This window comes from Anastrepha ludens, chromosome 4 (genome assembly GCF_028408465.1).
Source record: "Anastrepha ludens isolate Willacy chromosome 4, idAnaLude1.1, whole genome shotgun sequence".
Classification (NCBI taxonomy): Eukaryota; Metazoa; Arthropoda; class Insecta; order Diptera; family Tephritidae; genus Anastrepha; species Anastrepha ludens.
The window spans coordinates 128113439-128130372 of record NC_071500.1 but is presented as its reverse complement, the minus strand read 5'-3'; the positions used below and the strand labels follow the sequence as shown (position 1 = coordinate 128130372).

Here is a 16934-nt window from a genome sequence, read left to right as displayed (position 1 = left end):
GTATTGATTTACAATACACACCTTTTGCTGGCTAAAACAGACCTTGCCGTATATTGAGCCAGTACTTATGAATAAAAACGTCATAATTAAGAGGAAAATCAGCTCACGTGATGCATGCCTAATTTAGCCACAACCAGCAAAAATAACACGCCCTTTTATATGCATTCATATGTTCACACTAGGGATGATAATACCGGTATTCTGGAAATCCCGGGAGTATCTCGTACTAATCCCGAGATTCAAGAAAATTTTATATATCGCATTGAAAAAATTAAAAACTTGTTTATTACAAAACCTGATTACAATAAAGTTGCGGATAGTATAGGACTATGAATAAGTTCGTGCGGTTTTTTTCGAAATTTGAAACTTTATTGACGTAAAATGGTTACAAATTTAATATTCAAAATATTGTCCATCGCTTACTACTACTTTTTCCCATCTTTCTGGCAATTCACGGATTCCCTTTGTGAAAAATTCGGTCGGTTTTGCCGCAATCCACGAATCGATCCATTTTTTGACTTCATCGTAATTACGGAAGTGCTGGTCAGCCAGGCCATGTTGCATCGATCGGAAGAGATAGTAATCGGATGGCGCAAGGTCTGGACTATACGGCGGGTGGGGTAGGACATCCCATTTGAGCGTTTCTAAGTATGTTTTGACCACTTGTGCAACATGTGGCCGAGCATTGTCATGTTGCAAAATAACTTTGTCGTGTCTATCGGCGTATTGCGGCCGTTTTTCTCGCAGTGCTCGGCTCAAACGCATCAATTGTCGTCGGTAGACATCCCCCGTAATCGTTTCATTCGGTTTCAGTAGCTCATAATACACAACACCCAGCTGGTCCCACCAGATACACAGCATAACCTTCAGGCCATGAATATTCTGCGCCGACGTCGATGTTGAAGCATGGCCAGGGTATCCATACGTTGCCCGACGTTTTGGATTGTCGTAATGGACCCACTTTTCATCGCCAGTCACAATTCGATGCAAAAAACCCTTTCTTTTGTGCCGTTGAAGCAGTTGTTCGCATGCCATAAAACGGCGTTCAACGTCTCTTGGCTTCAATTCATACGGCACCCAATGGCCTACCTTTCGGATCATTCCCATGGCTTTTAAACGTTTGGAAATGGTTGATTGATCAACTCCCAAAGTTTTTGCAACCTCTTCTTGCGTTTGAGCCGGATCTTGATCGAGCAATTCCTCCAATTCGGTATCCATGAACTTTGGCGGCGCACCCTCGCGTTCTTCGTCTTCCAAGCCAAAATCACCACTTTTAAAGCGTGCAAACCACTTCTGGCACGTTCGCTCAGATAGAGCATGCTCACCATAAACTTCCACCAAGATACGATGACTTTCGGCTGCTTTTTTCTTCATATTAAAATAATGAAGAAGAATTCCCCGCAAAAACACATTATTTGGCACGAAATTCGACATTTTCAAGTGTGGTAAAAATATTGTTGTTTACGCTTCAAATAAAAAACTTATACTGACGTTTGTGCCTTACGACAGTAGCTCTCCAATGAATGTTTGGAAATGTGGATCGATGGAATAATAATCAAGTTACGCCATCTGTTGTAAAACCGCACGAACTTATTCATAGTCCTATACTTGAAATAGGTATTTGGTAATGATGGAATTAGGGATAATTCACCTTCAATGGCTTACTTTGGCTACAACCTTGTGATAATTTAGGTATTTTGTTTTGAGGGCGAAAGCGGATTTTCATAAGCACGTTTTGTGTATAACAGGTTCACGTCAAGATTAGAGCACTTCACTATAAATATTTTGTTTTTTTTACGTACACTTTTTAATGCAATAATAATAATTACTTTTGTTCAGCGTCCGACGCTTATTTCTACTATATAACGCCAATAGAAAATTAGAAAAAACTCAGAAGGTACCTTCTAAGTTTTAACTAATTCTATTGTAATAATATTTTATCATAAACAAATGGTATGAAACATGTACCGAGCAGTAGTTTCATAAAAAATTCATGATTTCTCAACGAATGGGCGGGACACATTCATTTATTAAGATGTTGCTCTAACTATGAGGTTTTTAAAATCAGTTCATGTTCAGTATTCAGGTTGGTGCGTAATAGATAGATTTTATAAGAGGTTTGCACTTCGACCTCGTAGTCTTTTGTGCCCTATAGGTACTCATCACAATACCTCATCCAGACCCAGTTCCCTTTTTAAGGGGACAGATACGACCATATTTTCCCTGATTTTCATTAAAATTATTTAAAATGAAGAAGTTAATATATTTTTTTCAAAATTGGCATTCAGTTTATTTATACATAACATATATTTAAATAATATATTCTACAATACATTTTTTTTTTTATTTTAATCATTTAAAATGGCGGATGTACACTCAATTCTTCCAGGAAGGTCGCAGCGGGGCTTCTCAATCGGCGGGCATTGTAGCATCGGCGTCAGTGACCTGAATACAAAAAACCAAAAATTTGTTTGTTTATTAATATCATAATTTCTATATGAATTAAACAAATGTGGAAAACAAAATCGCGGAATAAAATGCTTAAAAAAAATGAATTTTGGGACGAATTTTCCTACTATTTTTGCTTCGAAACAATTATTTTTTCGAAAAATTTTCGAATTGTAAATTCACATAGAAAGTAATATCATAAAAAATATGAAAATATAACGAAAATTATAGTTTTGAGCAAAATGCGTCTAAAGTCGTCAACGTAACTATACCTCTCCCAGCGCTCGAGCGCAAAGAATAGAGTCGTCACGGTTGGCGATCTATAATATAAGAAATACCTAAATTTACTTTCTAAAAATTGTTTGACACAATCTTAAAAGATTATATTAACATTTTATGAACAAAACAATAGCGATGTGTTGGATTGAACGTATGGCAGCAGTTGACCGAGATGTATCAACCTTTTCCGCGCTATAGCACTACATTGAAGGAGAAGGTGCATTGAAGTCTCCTGAGATTGGTCGCAGAAACGACAAGAATCAGTGAACCATATCGCGATCGTGTGCAGATGACTAAGTAGTCTGCAGTGGCCTGTGGGAACGCCCGTGATCATTTTCAGTTTATCTTTGGAGAAGGTTATGAGTCTTTCAGACCTCTTTTGGTTATACCCATAGTCTGATGCCAGCAAACCTGCCTTAGCCCTTGCTCTTCACTCCTAAACTTCTGATTGATGCTATGTTATCCCACAGCAAGGAAAGGCTCGGAACCTATTAACGGCGAGATTTGTGCGTGAATATCATTAGTTCCCGGGAACGAATATCCAAGCATGAAATACCAAATGATAGTAACAGTTTCTAATAGCTGTCGCTCCTCTGTAGGCAACGGCAAACCTCCGAGTATATATCTACCATGAAAAAGCTTCTCATAAAAACCGTCTGCCGTTCGCAGTCGGTCCCTAAATTTGTGGAAAAACATCAAGACGCACACCACAAATAGGAGGAGGAGCATAGCCAAACACTCTAAAAAGAGTGTAAGTACCAAATATATACTAATATATAAATATTATCTTAAATTTTAAATTGTTTTATTTCATGTTTTCAGTTATTGAAATTGCATTCAAATTAAAAAAAAAAATAAAAACCAAGGTGAGTCCTGGGGTTACTTAAAAATAATCTGAAATCTCGGTACTAAAATTGGCATCCCTAGTTAGTCCAGTCATCTGGTAGTTTGACCTAGAAAGTTTTGCGGGAGCTTTGAAACTGGATAATTTTTATAGATTTTGGAATGCTCTTTTCGAATTTCAACTTTGCCACCTCGTATCTGCAACGCTAGCGCCGCCACATTGAAAAAATTGCGCCTAAAAACAGTTTTTTTACAATATTTCCATTCTGACGCATTTTGTGAGAAAAACATATGTATACAAAATTAAACTAGAGATAATTTCCTACATTTTATGTTATTACGATTTTTTTGTAAAATAGTTTTTGGCGTATGAGCGCCACAAAGTACATTTTAATATGCGCTTTCGAAAAACTCATTTCCACACCACCTGGAGGTAGAGTAAGCGGCGCGTTTTTTATCGTAGTGTCCCCTGTAGGCCTAATCCACATGTGATGCACATTTTCGAAAATTTAGTGCAATCTCCTACGTTTTACCGTTCCTGATGGACCAGGCGTTGCAAGTTCATCTTGGGCACCGATCAAGACGTCGGAGACTAAAATCTCGCCCGCATCATCTGCGATACGATTATCAAACTCATCACAATCCTCCTCGTTGTCCGTTTCATCAAACTTTTGCTCTAAAATAGTCGCAGTTTTTTCTTCTTCATCGTAATCCAATTGCACTTGCGAATTTTTACAAGCACCACTACAATTTTTGCATAAAACGGAGCATTTTAACTCAGCTTTTCTGCCTTCAGGCCTTCTGACATCCCCTTTTACATTTACAAGAAATAAGTTTTAACAAGGATTCTGGAGCTGCGGGCTCGAGTATTGTAACAAGGAATTTAATTGGTATACCTAACCCATTTTTGTTTCTGTTCCATCCCCATTGTTCTGCATTTTGTTCATTCCCGTATCACTGCTGAACCTGGTGATAGGTTCGGAATGAATGCTGTCGTGCTGCTGCCTCTGTTGGTGGTAGGGACGCAATATTAAATTTATTTTTATATGCTGATTTTGTGAAGCATGCATATCTGTTCTCATTTAAAGACATGATTTTCTTACTTTTCACATCACTGTAACCGTATAATTCAAGAAGAAAACGTTATCCTGCTTTAGCAATAATCTCTGGATCGACGTTTGGATTTTTAAATACCTGAATAACCTAGTTTAAATTAGGATTTTTTCGGAGTACATTAATGAATTTCATTTTTCCTTAATAAAAGAGTGCACATGTTGTATCACAGCCACTGAATGCATGCAGAAATAGAAAATATTCTGCAGCTGTTTGAACTATAATAAAGCGTTTTTCAGTAAGAGCGCTTCAACTTTTTTTTTGAATAAAACAAAAACGGTTTGACTTTTTTAACTATTTTTTTTTTTTTATTATCGAGTTTGAACATATACATTTAAGTATGAAATTCGATTTCTTTTGCTTGACCACCGCGTGCACGATTTACGAAGTCCAATCGTTGAACCCAATTTTCGACCACTCTTTTGCATAAATCGGCCGAAATTCCAGCAATTTCGCGTTCAATATTGGCTCTGAGCTCACAAATCGTCGCCGGCTTGTTACTGTAGACCAATGACTTCACATAACCCCAAAGAAAATAGTCTAGAGGCGTCAAATCACATGAGCGCCGCGGCCATTCGACCGGTCCATTTCTGGAAATAATGCGCTCATCGAACTTACTCTTCAACAAATCAATTGTAGCGTGTGCTGTGTGGCTTGAGGCCCCGTCCTGTTGAAACCACATGTCGTCTAAGTCCATTCCATTCAATTGCGGCCAAAAATAATCGTTTATCATGTCGCGGTGTCGATTTCCATTCACAGTAACGTGGCGATCGTTCCCGTCAACGAAAAAATATGGGCCAATTACGCCGCCGGCATGTAAACCGCACCAAACATTGATTTTTTCGGGATGCAACGATGCCTCATGAATCACGTGTGGATTGCTTTCTGCCCAGTAACGCATATTTTGCTTGTTGACAAAGCCATTGAGCCAAAAGTGAGCTTCATCACTGAAGACCGTAAAATGGCCGCAATGCTCTTAAAGTAGCAGCAACAGAACGATTATTTTCATAAAAAATTTGCACGATTTGCAATCGTTGCTGAAGTGTGTAGCGTTCCATGATGAAACGTATACTAATGAAGTTTACAAATGACAAGCGAAAAATAAAAAATATTGCGTCGTTCGCCCTCCCTATCGGAAAAAAGTTGAAGCGCACCTATTGAAAAACGCTATACTTTCAGTGGGATATATTTGTTGGGTAATTTTACCTTTTCCTGGTTTGAGAAAGTACACGTTTGATCGCGGGCATACAGCTGCCAAAAGAATAAGAAGATCTATATCTTCGCCGACCACTATTATGGTGTCGAACGCTGGTGAAACACGTATTGCGGTATTGATGATTAGCGTATCCGCATCTTCCGCTTGTGAGACCATGAAATTCTCAGCTTCAAATTTTGTTTTCAACATTTTAATGAGGCGGTTCTTGTACGCATAATTTCCCAGAAATTTATCTTGTGACACAATTGGAATCATAGTCTCATCAAAAAGTATGTCTACTGAAGCAGTTATTCGAGATCGTCGGGATCGCTCCGCAAATTTAGTACTACAATTTGCTACATTTTCAGGATATCCGTCGAATACGATTATGGGTTTATATTTAGACCGAACGTACATGATGTAGTTACTGCAAATAGATGAAAATTGTTCACCACGATGCCAAATGACTCGGTGTAATAAGTGCCCTCCGTCGATGGCATTGCATCGCCAACATTTATGTCTCCAGAATGTTACTTAAATGCCTTGTACATTGAAGATTTAACGCATTGCGCGTGTCTTTATCATTGAAAAGCGATAAAGGAAATGGAGCAAGTTCGTACGTAAGAAAGTTTTTAAGTTCCTCTTCAGATTCTTTTGCAATGCACATTCTTTGGAAAATTAACGATGGAACAATGTCACCTTCTATCACGATGCCTGCATTCATAACACCAAGCGATTTTATTATGTCATTCCGTTTGAATTTTGCTGTATAAAAATCGCTGCCAATGATTTTAGAAATGCCAGTACAACAAATTTCTTGAGCCATGTGGGAGTTTATCTTTTCGTCTCCGACAACCAATACATCAATTTTTTTACATCATCATTGTCGCGACTAACCCGCGAACTTCTCATTTCGACGTGCTGCTCAGAACCAGAAAAAGCAACATTGCAAAAGTTTTCATCTTCGTCGCAAATATTGTGCAAAAATACTATTCCTAAAGTCCACTTGGAAAGTACGCTGTCGTTAACTTACTCTACACCCAGGTGGTGTGGAAATGATTTTTTTCGAAAACGCATATTAAAATGTACTTTGTGGTGCTCATACGCCAAAAACTACTGATTTTACAAAAAAATCGTAATACATAAAATGTAGGAAATTATCTCTAGTTTAATTTTGTATAGATAGAATTTTTCTCATAAAATGCGTCGGAATGGAGATATTTAAAAAAAACTTTTTTTAGACGCCATTTTTTCAATATGCGCTAGCGTCGCAGTGGCAAAATTGAAATTCGAAAAGAGCATGCCAAAATCTAAAAAAATTACCTAGTTTGAAAAACTTTCCAGGTAACTCCCTTTTTTTTTACCAAATAACTGGACTAAGTATATAGATTTGAATTCATACATACACACATAAATGAAGCCCCGTTAGTGTCAATCTTTGGAAACAGTTTTTTTTTGGGGGCTTTTTCCATTGCTAAGAACAAATGTAAAAATACCGGCCAAGGGAAAGGTTTCACCATAGCACCTAAGCAAAAATAGCAGAGATTAAAGATATACATTCCTAAGTTATGTATGTACTTTTATGTATAAGATATATCAAAAAACCTTAATGTAGGTATCAACATATATTATTTATTTAAATGTGTTTTTGGAAGCAATGATAATTATGTGAAATTGAATTTGAGAGATGCTTCTGAATGTGCGGCTTTGCATAGCACTAGCGCTATAAGAATCAGCCGGTTTATTTGTTTATTTATTAACTAGCAAACACGGTCCCCTTCGCTGGGCACACTAAAATAGAATAGATATGGTTTAGAACAAAAAATATATGGTTTTCATATTATTTATTTCTTTATTCTTTATTCTTTATTCAAGCGCTTTGGCATAAACAATATTTTTTGTTTTTCTATTTGTTTTTGAGTAAATATAAAATATAAATTGAAAATCAGGAAAAAAAAGATTGTTTTTAAATTTCAAATCATCGCAAATGAATAACTAAGAAACAATCGTCTTTTTTCCTGATCATCCATGAATTTTTCCTTTCAATTTATATGTTTTATTAAGCATTGGAGCTTTTATAACCATTATCCATTTATATTTTGCAAAAAAAAAACACATAATTTCATTTGAACATTCGGATTTCACATTAAATTCTCAAATTTCGTAAGAAATTATTCACTGTTCCAAAATCCACTCCAAAAAAATTCACAAAAAATGTTTACACTTTGCACTTACGTCTTCTCCTTATGGCGTCCAAATCAGAAAGAAATATTGACACATTGTAACTCACACTGTCAATTTGACAGTTCAGTTCCGCCCCAAGCGTTAAAAACGTAAACGGCATTATGGCTGGTTCAAAAGAACGCTGTACGCGTTGCCGGAGTTACAACCAAACTTTACGAAACCCATTTTCAATACTTACTTAACAATGTGCGTAAGTTTGGTTTAATTCGGTGCAAAGACACGGCGGGTCCACGTTTTGGCATATATTTCAAGACCCTAGACATCAATAGGTATGAAAATTACCCCGTATTAAAGCACTTATCAACAGCTTCAATTTGATATCCATATTGTACAAACACATTCTAGGGTCCACGTTTTGGTCTCTATCTCGAGACCCTAGTCACGGAGAGGATGGAAATACTCTGAACTAAAGCATTCACCAACAGCTTCCATTTGATACCCATACTGTACATACACAACCAAAGGTTACCAGGGTCCACATTTTGACCTATATCTCGAGACCCAAGGCACGAAGCGGCATGAAAAATACTCTGTACTAAAGCGTTCACCAACAGCTTCAATTTGATATCCATATTGTACAAACACATTCTAGGGTCCACGTTTTGGTCTCTATCCCGAGACCCTAGTCACGGAGCTGCATAAAAAATATTCTGAACTAAAGCATTCACCAACAGCTTCCATTTGATAACCATATTGTACATACACGTCCGAAGGTTACCCGGGTCCACGTTTTGACCTATATCTCGAGACCCTATCTACCAATAGGTATTCAAATTATACGGAAACCATCTTCAATACCTACTTAACAATGTGTGTAAGTTTGGTTTAATTCGATTCAAAGACACGGCGGGTCCACGTTTTGGCATATATTTCGAGACCCTAGTCATCAATAGGTATGAAAATTACCCCGTAATAAAGCACTTATCAACAGCTTCAATTTGATATCCATATTGTACAAACACATTCTAGTGTCCACGTTTTGGTCTCTATCTCGAGACCCTAGTCACGGAGCGGATGGAAATACTCTGAACTAAAGCATTCACCAACAGCTTCCATTTGATACCCATATTGTACATACACATCCGAAGGTTACCTGGGTCCACGTTTTGACCTATATCTCGAGACCCTATCTACCAATAGGTATCCAAACTATACGGAAACCATCTTCAATACCTCCTTAACAATGTGTGTAAGTTTGGTTTAATTCGGTTCCAAGACACGGCGGGTCCACGTTTTGGCATATATTTCGAGACCCTAGTCATCAATAGGTATGAAAATTACCCCGTATTAAAGCACTTATCAACAACTTTCATTTGATACCCATATTGTACATACACAACCAAAGGTTACCCGGGCCCACGTTTTGACCTATATCTCGAGACCCCAGTCACGGAGCGGCATGAAAAATACTCTGTACTAAAGCATTCACCAACAGCTTCAATTTGATATCCATATTGTACAAACACATTCTAGGGTCCACGTTTTGGTCTCTATCTCGAGACCCTAGTCACGGAGCGGCATGAAAAATACTCTGAACTAAAGCATTCACCAACAGCTTCCATTTGATACCCATATTGTACATACACATCCGAAGGTTACCCGGGTCCACGTTTTGACCTATATCTCGAGCCCTATTTCCAAAATAAAATATAATCCATGTTACTCGTGGATGATGTAGCTTTCGAATGGTGAAAGAATTTTTAAAATCGGTCCAGTAGTTTTTGAGCCTATTCATTACAACCAAACAAACAAACAAAGTTTTCCTCTTTATAATATTAGTATAGATATAATATATAGTACGAGTATACAACACTAAAACTGTAATATACAACACTAAAGCTAAATTGGAATAGATGCGAGTACCAGCTGAGAGAGCCTACGACTCAATGATAAAAAGTCACACAGAAAACTTTGCGCACCCCTCACAAACAATGCGTACAAAATATAATAATATTTATAAATGCAAACTTTTTGAATTTGGGAAGCTTCATAAAGCATTGCATAAAAGGTATATTTGGTTTTCGAGCGGGATAATAATTAGTGCAAATTGTGTATGCAATTTGGATATTGATCTAAGTTATTCAGGTTTTTCAGATTCTTCTTTGTCTTTGGAGCATTATCTGTGACGGAAGATGACGTTCAAGAAGCGATTGCAAATCTGAGACCTTTATCTATAACCGATCCTGATAGTCTAGCACCTGTTTCCCTCAAAAACTGCTTCTCGGTCTCAAAGCCATTCTTGTAGAGTAGAATAGAGTTCGTAAATGAATATAAAAATAAGCCACTTGATTTCTTGAGCAACGTTATTTTAAGCGACGAGAGTAAGTTCAACATTTTTTAATCGGATGGAAGGATTCGAATCTGGAGAAAACCCAATACCGAATTCGAAAAGTCAAAACAGTAAGTACAGTGAAACATGGTGGTGACTCCAAGTATACTGCCCACGTGGTGCGTATGTGAATCATAATCATGTGCCTCAAATCCTTCCAACACCACCACAGTCTCCAGACTTGAATCTCACCGAACATTTGTGGGATGAACTCGGTAGGCGCATGTCGCTAAAATTAACATAACTATTAAAACGCATCTAAAGGAGGGACTCCAAAAGGAATGGTGAAATTTGAGTCCAAATATGACTAAAAAATTAGATAAATTTATGACAAATAGATTTAAAGAAATTATCACGCAAAATATACTAAATATTAAAATTTGATTGAACTTAATATTTTATTTGAGTAAAGCCATGTCAAGTGATCCTCGAAAATTTCACTAAGTCACGGATTTTAGGGCAAGATGTCTCATTGTGTAGTCAAAGTCATGTTAACGCTGTTCTATAAATATTTCGCGCAAATTCCAATTTTAGCAATAGTTATTAACAATCAAAGTTTTAAGCAAGATTAAATTAAAAAATTAATTACTCCGAAACTACAATAGATAATGGCGTGAAATTTTGCATACCGTTCAAGTATTGTCTGTACTATTTTTCAAGTGTTAATAACTCCTTTTATTGTGACAAATAGATAAATAAATAATAGCTTTTTGTAATCAGTTGCATTTTTTTATGTTTTCTTCACGCTGTTAAACAATCGGACTTACGGATAATTTTGCGGAAAACGTTTACCTTCAATAATCTGAAAATAGAATTTTGTACTTTTACTCCATTTCCGAGATATTGGCTGTTTTGTAACTTGATGCGCTCGACGGTGGCATTGCTGGCATCGGCTGATCGGTCGCGCGGTGGCTTGAGGACCGCGCAAACTGAAGCAGCGTGCACGTTTGAACATGGACAGGATTTATTGCCTATTGACTGAATTCGACACTGCTTTGTGACAGTTCGATTTAAGTGGTGACTGGTGACAGAGCATATTTGCATATTTCAATATTATGGTAATTATTGTTCGACCGAGCGTATGCTCTAATCTGTTTATGAAAAAAGGCCATAATTGTGTCCGACGCAATTTATTTTTGGTGACATCTAAGTGGAATGATAAATTTGAAAAATATATTGGTCAATATGTTTGTAAAATGTGTCGCAAAGAATTATATCAGGGTGCGAAAACTACTGTGAACGCACTAGATGAACATTGTCAGAACTGTCTGCTTGAAGATTTGAAAACAAGATTTGAATTTCGATTGAAAATTATTTCTTTTCAGAGTGAATGGATGTTTGCTTGTATAATGTGCATTTCGTTAGATATTTACATACTTTCCAAATTTTTTGTCTTTTATTGCTGTTTTTAACCTCAAAGGACAATTGAATGAATTTATAACAATAACTTATGAATAAAAACACTTCAATTTTTAATGTGAAAGTTAATAAAACATTTAAAATTGCTGACTCCGCTAGAGTAAATCGCCACGTTTCTTTTTTCAATCCTACTCAAAGTACAGAAAGTGAGACGTCGGATAGCTCTATAGATTCTTTTGACGATTCGGAGGATGAAAATTTCGAAATAAAGAACATTGATCATTCTTTGAAATTCGATAAAGTGAACAAAATTCTGCAAGAACTAGGCGAACCACCTATTAAAAAAAAAGGTATTCTGATTTATGCGATAAGGAACTCAAAGAAATTGTTGCAGACGTCATTAATTCCGAAAAAGGAACAGAAAATGTAGAATTAAAAAATCAGAAAAAAACAGAAAATCCATACTCAGCTTTTGTGAAAAATATTAAAGACGCTTTGCTTGAAAAGAACAGTATCAACCATAAAATTCAAATACTCACAACAATTGGACCGTGAAAAAAATTTGCGATACATTTTCTGTTTCAAAAAGAATGGCATCGAAATCTAAAAAATTGAGAAGAAAAAATGGCTTTGCATCTGTGCCAGCTAAAAAACGTGGAAAAAAATTTCAGACTTGTCTGTCGAAAAGTGCGTAATTTCTACTTGTCTGATTATTCAAGTAGACTGTTACCTGGAATAAAAGACTGCAAAACTGTTTTTAATAACGGTAAAAAAACAAAAGAAAAAAAAAATTGTTACTTTTTAATCTGAATGATCTACACGAACAATTTAGAATAGAATACCTTGAGACATTAATTGGTCTATCAAAATTCAAAGAACTTCGGCCTCGCGAATGCATTGTCGCTGGGCAAAGTGGGACGCAAAGTGTTTGCGTTTGTAAAACGCATCAGAATGTGGCTTTGAAAATTTATGAAATCAGGCATGAATTAAAAAAGTGTAAAGTAAATTTCAAGGAGAATATGGGCGATTTGATAAAACAGTGTGTCTGCGAAAAATTCGAATTCAGTCAATAGGCAATAAATCCTGTCCATGTTCAAACGTGCACGCTGCTTCAGTTTGCGCGGTCCTCAAGCCACCGCGCGACCGATCAGCCGATGGCAGCAATGCCACCGTCGAGCGCATCAAGTTACAAAACAGCCAATATCTCGGAAATGGAGTAAAAGTACAAAATTCTATTTTCAGATTATTGAAGGTAAGCGTTTTCCGCAAAATTATCCGTAAGTCCGATTGTTTAACAGCGTGAAGAAAACATAAAAAAATGCAACTGATTACAAAAAGCTATTATTTATTTATCTATTTGTCACAATAAAAAGAGTTATTAACACTTGAAAAATAGTACAGACAATACTTGAACGGTATGCAAAATTTCACGCCATTATCTATTGTAGTTTCGGAGTAATTAATTTTTTAATTTAATCTTGCTTAAAACTTTGATTGTTAATAACTATTGCTAAAATTGGAATTTGCGCGAAATATTTATAGAACAGCGTTAACATGACTTTGACTACACAATGAGACATCTTGCCCTAAAATCCGTGACTTAGTGAAATTTTCGAGGATCACTTGACATGGCTTTACTCATTTGAGAAATTGTGTGAACAATTTTGTCCCTTAAAAATATGAATAATTCTGAGATTTTCCATGATTTTTCATTCGTGGAGTGAAGTTTTTTTAAGTTTATATTAGTTTTAAATAAAAATAAATTTGTGTATTTTCTTGGAATATAATTTTTGATTTTATTCATTTTTTTTTTTCAAGATACACCTTATCGAATGAAAAATTAGTGGTTGTGTGAATAATTTTGTCTGTGTGTATCTGATCATACTATAAGTTATTATTTCTAATGGCAAGCTCTCCCATCTTGTGTTGAATTTTCTGATCATGTTTTCGTCAAGTTCGTTGTATAATATCCGTTTTTACTTTGGTGTTTCATAGACAAAATCCGAGGATAGAGAGACCTCTTTTTTGATATATCATCTACTATTTCGTTCCCTTCAATGATTTATGGCCTGGACTCCAATAGAAAAGTAGCTTACAATTCACTGCCAATCTTCTCCCTGCTCTGAAAACCGATCTTGGACGTTATACTAAACAATGTAATAGCTTTAATTTCTACCTGACCGTATATGTAAAAGTTAACCTTGTAGTTGGTCCCAGTAGAATCACAAGCAAAAACCTCAGCCTAGAATACATTGCAGTGACCGAATAGCCAACTGTTTGGTGCGTGACTTCCATTCGGAAGACGCAGGTTCGCATCTTCGTGAAACACCAATATGGAGAAAAAAATTGTTGCCAATAGCGGTCGCCCCTCGTAGTAATGGCAATCCCCCGAGTATATATTTGCCATGAAAAAGCTGTTCAGAAAAAATATCTATCTTTCAGAGTCCGCTTAAACACGCACACTACAAATAGGAGGAGGAGCTCGGCCAAACACCCAAAAAGGATGTAAGCGCCAATTATATACATATATGTGGGAGCTAATGAATAGCGAAAACGATGTGTTCACTTGTACGGCTCGATCCAAAAAGAACGAGACCGAAAATTATTTCATTTATTAGCTCAACATTACAAAGCAAAAGAATGAAAAGTTAAAAGCAAATGGAAAGTCACACATGGCTGCATTTCAAAGTATTAAGAATGAATAAAAATATATGAACAAATTAAAGGATAAATATTAAGAATGTAATAAGCTTCATCTAGTTGTGGTGTCCCCATATATATGTATTAGGCCGGGTCGATTTGTGGGGAGGCAAAAAATCGCCCATTGCTCTGTGAAAATCATATTCTAGGGATCAAAATAAAAAACTTTGCCGAAGGAACCATACCTCTAAAATAAATTCTGATGTCCCCCAATTTGGGTCGAACTTTTTAGTTTCTTTTCTCATGTAAAGGCCAAAAATTGTGATATTTTGAAATGATTGTATGGGGGGGAGTTCCAGGGGGTGTGCCACTGGCATGGGTGGATCGGCCGTCCAAAGTTAGTGCGGGTCGGTCATACATTTGGACTCGATTGGAGCACTCTAAATGGGTTAAAGTGGGATTTTTCGTTCGACCCAAATGTATGGTTCCTTCGACAAAGTTTCTTATTTTGATCCCTAGAATACGATTTTCACAGAGCAATGAGCGATTTTTAAATCGACCTGCCCTAATATGTATATATACATATATCTATACAAAATTTATGAAATGGGCGATCGCTAATCGATAAAGATTTAATAAATAAAACTCACCCAAATTGGATGCACATATGACACCCCACTTTATTTATATCCGATATAAATATTATTGAGATCGGATAAAAACTACGTTGACCTGCTTGTACTAGCTATAATTCCCACTACCTAAGAATTTTTTTCATTCCAAAAACTAACAGCCGGTCCAAGTTAAATTTTTTCTTAAAATGTGCACGGGTGTATAAAGTCCGGTCCGGATCGAGTTTAGCACCACCTTACTTGTTTCATATTATTATCGCTTTGTTTCAAAAACTAGGTCTAAATGCTTATTTACTTTCTCTTACACGTTGAATATCTAGTTTACGAATCAAACGGAAACCTTGTACAAAAAACCTTAAAGATATACATATGTATGTACATAAGCGTGGATTTTTTACGAAAAACCCCTATGTGACTACAACTAAGTTTACAACTAAATTACCTTCCAATACGAATGCTGCACCATACCATCACTGAGTACCACTCTAAGTTGTCGGTTTTATGACAGCAAATTATGTGAACAATGTTTTTTGTTTCAAGTTTCGATTTAATTTTTATTTAAATGTCTTTTCATCTGTCAAATTCAAATATTGATGAAAGTGAAAAAATTTAAGTAAAAAATTAAGGAAAAAAATTACAATTAATATTACTTTTAGGTAGTGAGGTAGTGATTTGACACCACGGAATGTTTAAATTTATTTGTGCTTAGCAGAAGCTACTGTTTTCTGATATTCGTATTTAGTACCTAATATTTACTGTAATAAAATTTGCACAATTGACAATCTTTATTTTTACTTCCACATCTTTAACATCCAACGCTTGTCAATTCGTACTCCAATCAAATACTCGCATACCTCGGCAAATCGAGTGGTTGTGACGATGAAGGGTCGATTTTTTAACAAAATGGTCTCGTAAAATAAATACATCTAGGACGGTCTTGCTTCGCGGTCTAAGAAAATGTGTATCTATAACATTTTATTCAACTACTGATTTTTTCCTATAGTTCAACAATTTCAGATATCGACACTTAATACCTAACATGCCTTTATTAGCACGTCTCAAAAACAAAAATGTATCCGTACGTCATGCTGACTGACCCCTCGAATTGGTTGGGCGGGAAGATAGTCATCGTAATATCTGATGAATAATTCGAAAAACTATATTATAAATTAAAGTAAACCTCAGATGGCCCTTGCTTTCATATAAAAATGTATACTTTTTTTTTTGTTTGTAAAATTTTTACCTATAAGGAAAAAATTGGTAAAAATTATTCTCTCAAACCTTGTCAAAATAATGTCCAATGTAACTCAAAAATCACGATGAAGGTCGCTATTTCTTATATACTATTCCTTACTATGCTCCGCAGGATTTATTTTGCAGACATTGGATAGAGGTGACGTATTTTTGACTAGCGCATTCCCAGAATTATTACGGAATTCAAAGAGGAACGTAGATTCGAATTTCGGTGAAACACTAAAATTAAGAAACCGTTTTTTCTAATAGCGGTCGCTCCCCGGCAGGCAATGGCAAACCTCCGAGTGTATTTCTGCCATGAAAAAGCTCCTCATGAAAAATATCTGCCGTTCGGAGTTGGCTTGAAACTGTAGGTCCCTCCATTTGCGAAACAACATCAAGACGGACGCCACAAATAGGAGGAGGAGCTTAGTCAAACACCCAAAAAGGGTGTACGCGCCAATTATATATGTATGTATATATATATATATATACATATATAAATATATATATTCCCAAAATTATATGCCGTAAGTCAACTACTGAGACCGGGTATTTCTTTGTAAAAAAATACAATTTGTTGCGTTTTTTCTTGATGTGAGCTTTCCAGCGCAGTTTG

At 36.1% G+C, this 16934-nt stretch overlaps 1 long non-coding RNA gene across 1 annotated transcript in view; it reads right to left on the bottom strand.

Moving 5' to 3' along the window:
• Positions 1-2363: 2363 nt before the first annotated feature.
• The window catches only part of LOC128861142 (uncharacterized), a 56953-nt gene continuing 42382 nt past the window's right edge, over positions 2364-16934 (bottom strand). The window contains exon 3 of the long non-coding RNA XR_008454341.1: positions 2364-2445. This is a non-coding gene — a long non-coding RNA (uncharacterized LOC128861142). The remainder of the gene's footprint in view (positions 2446-16934) is intronic.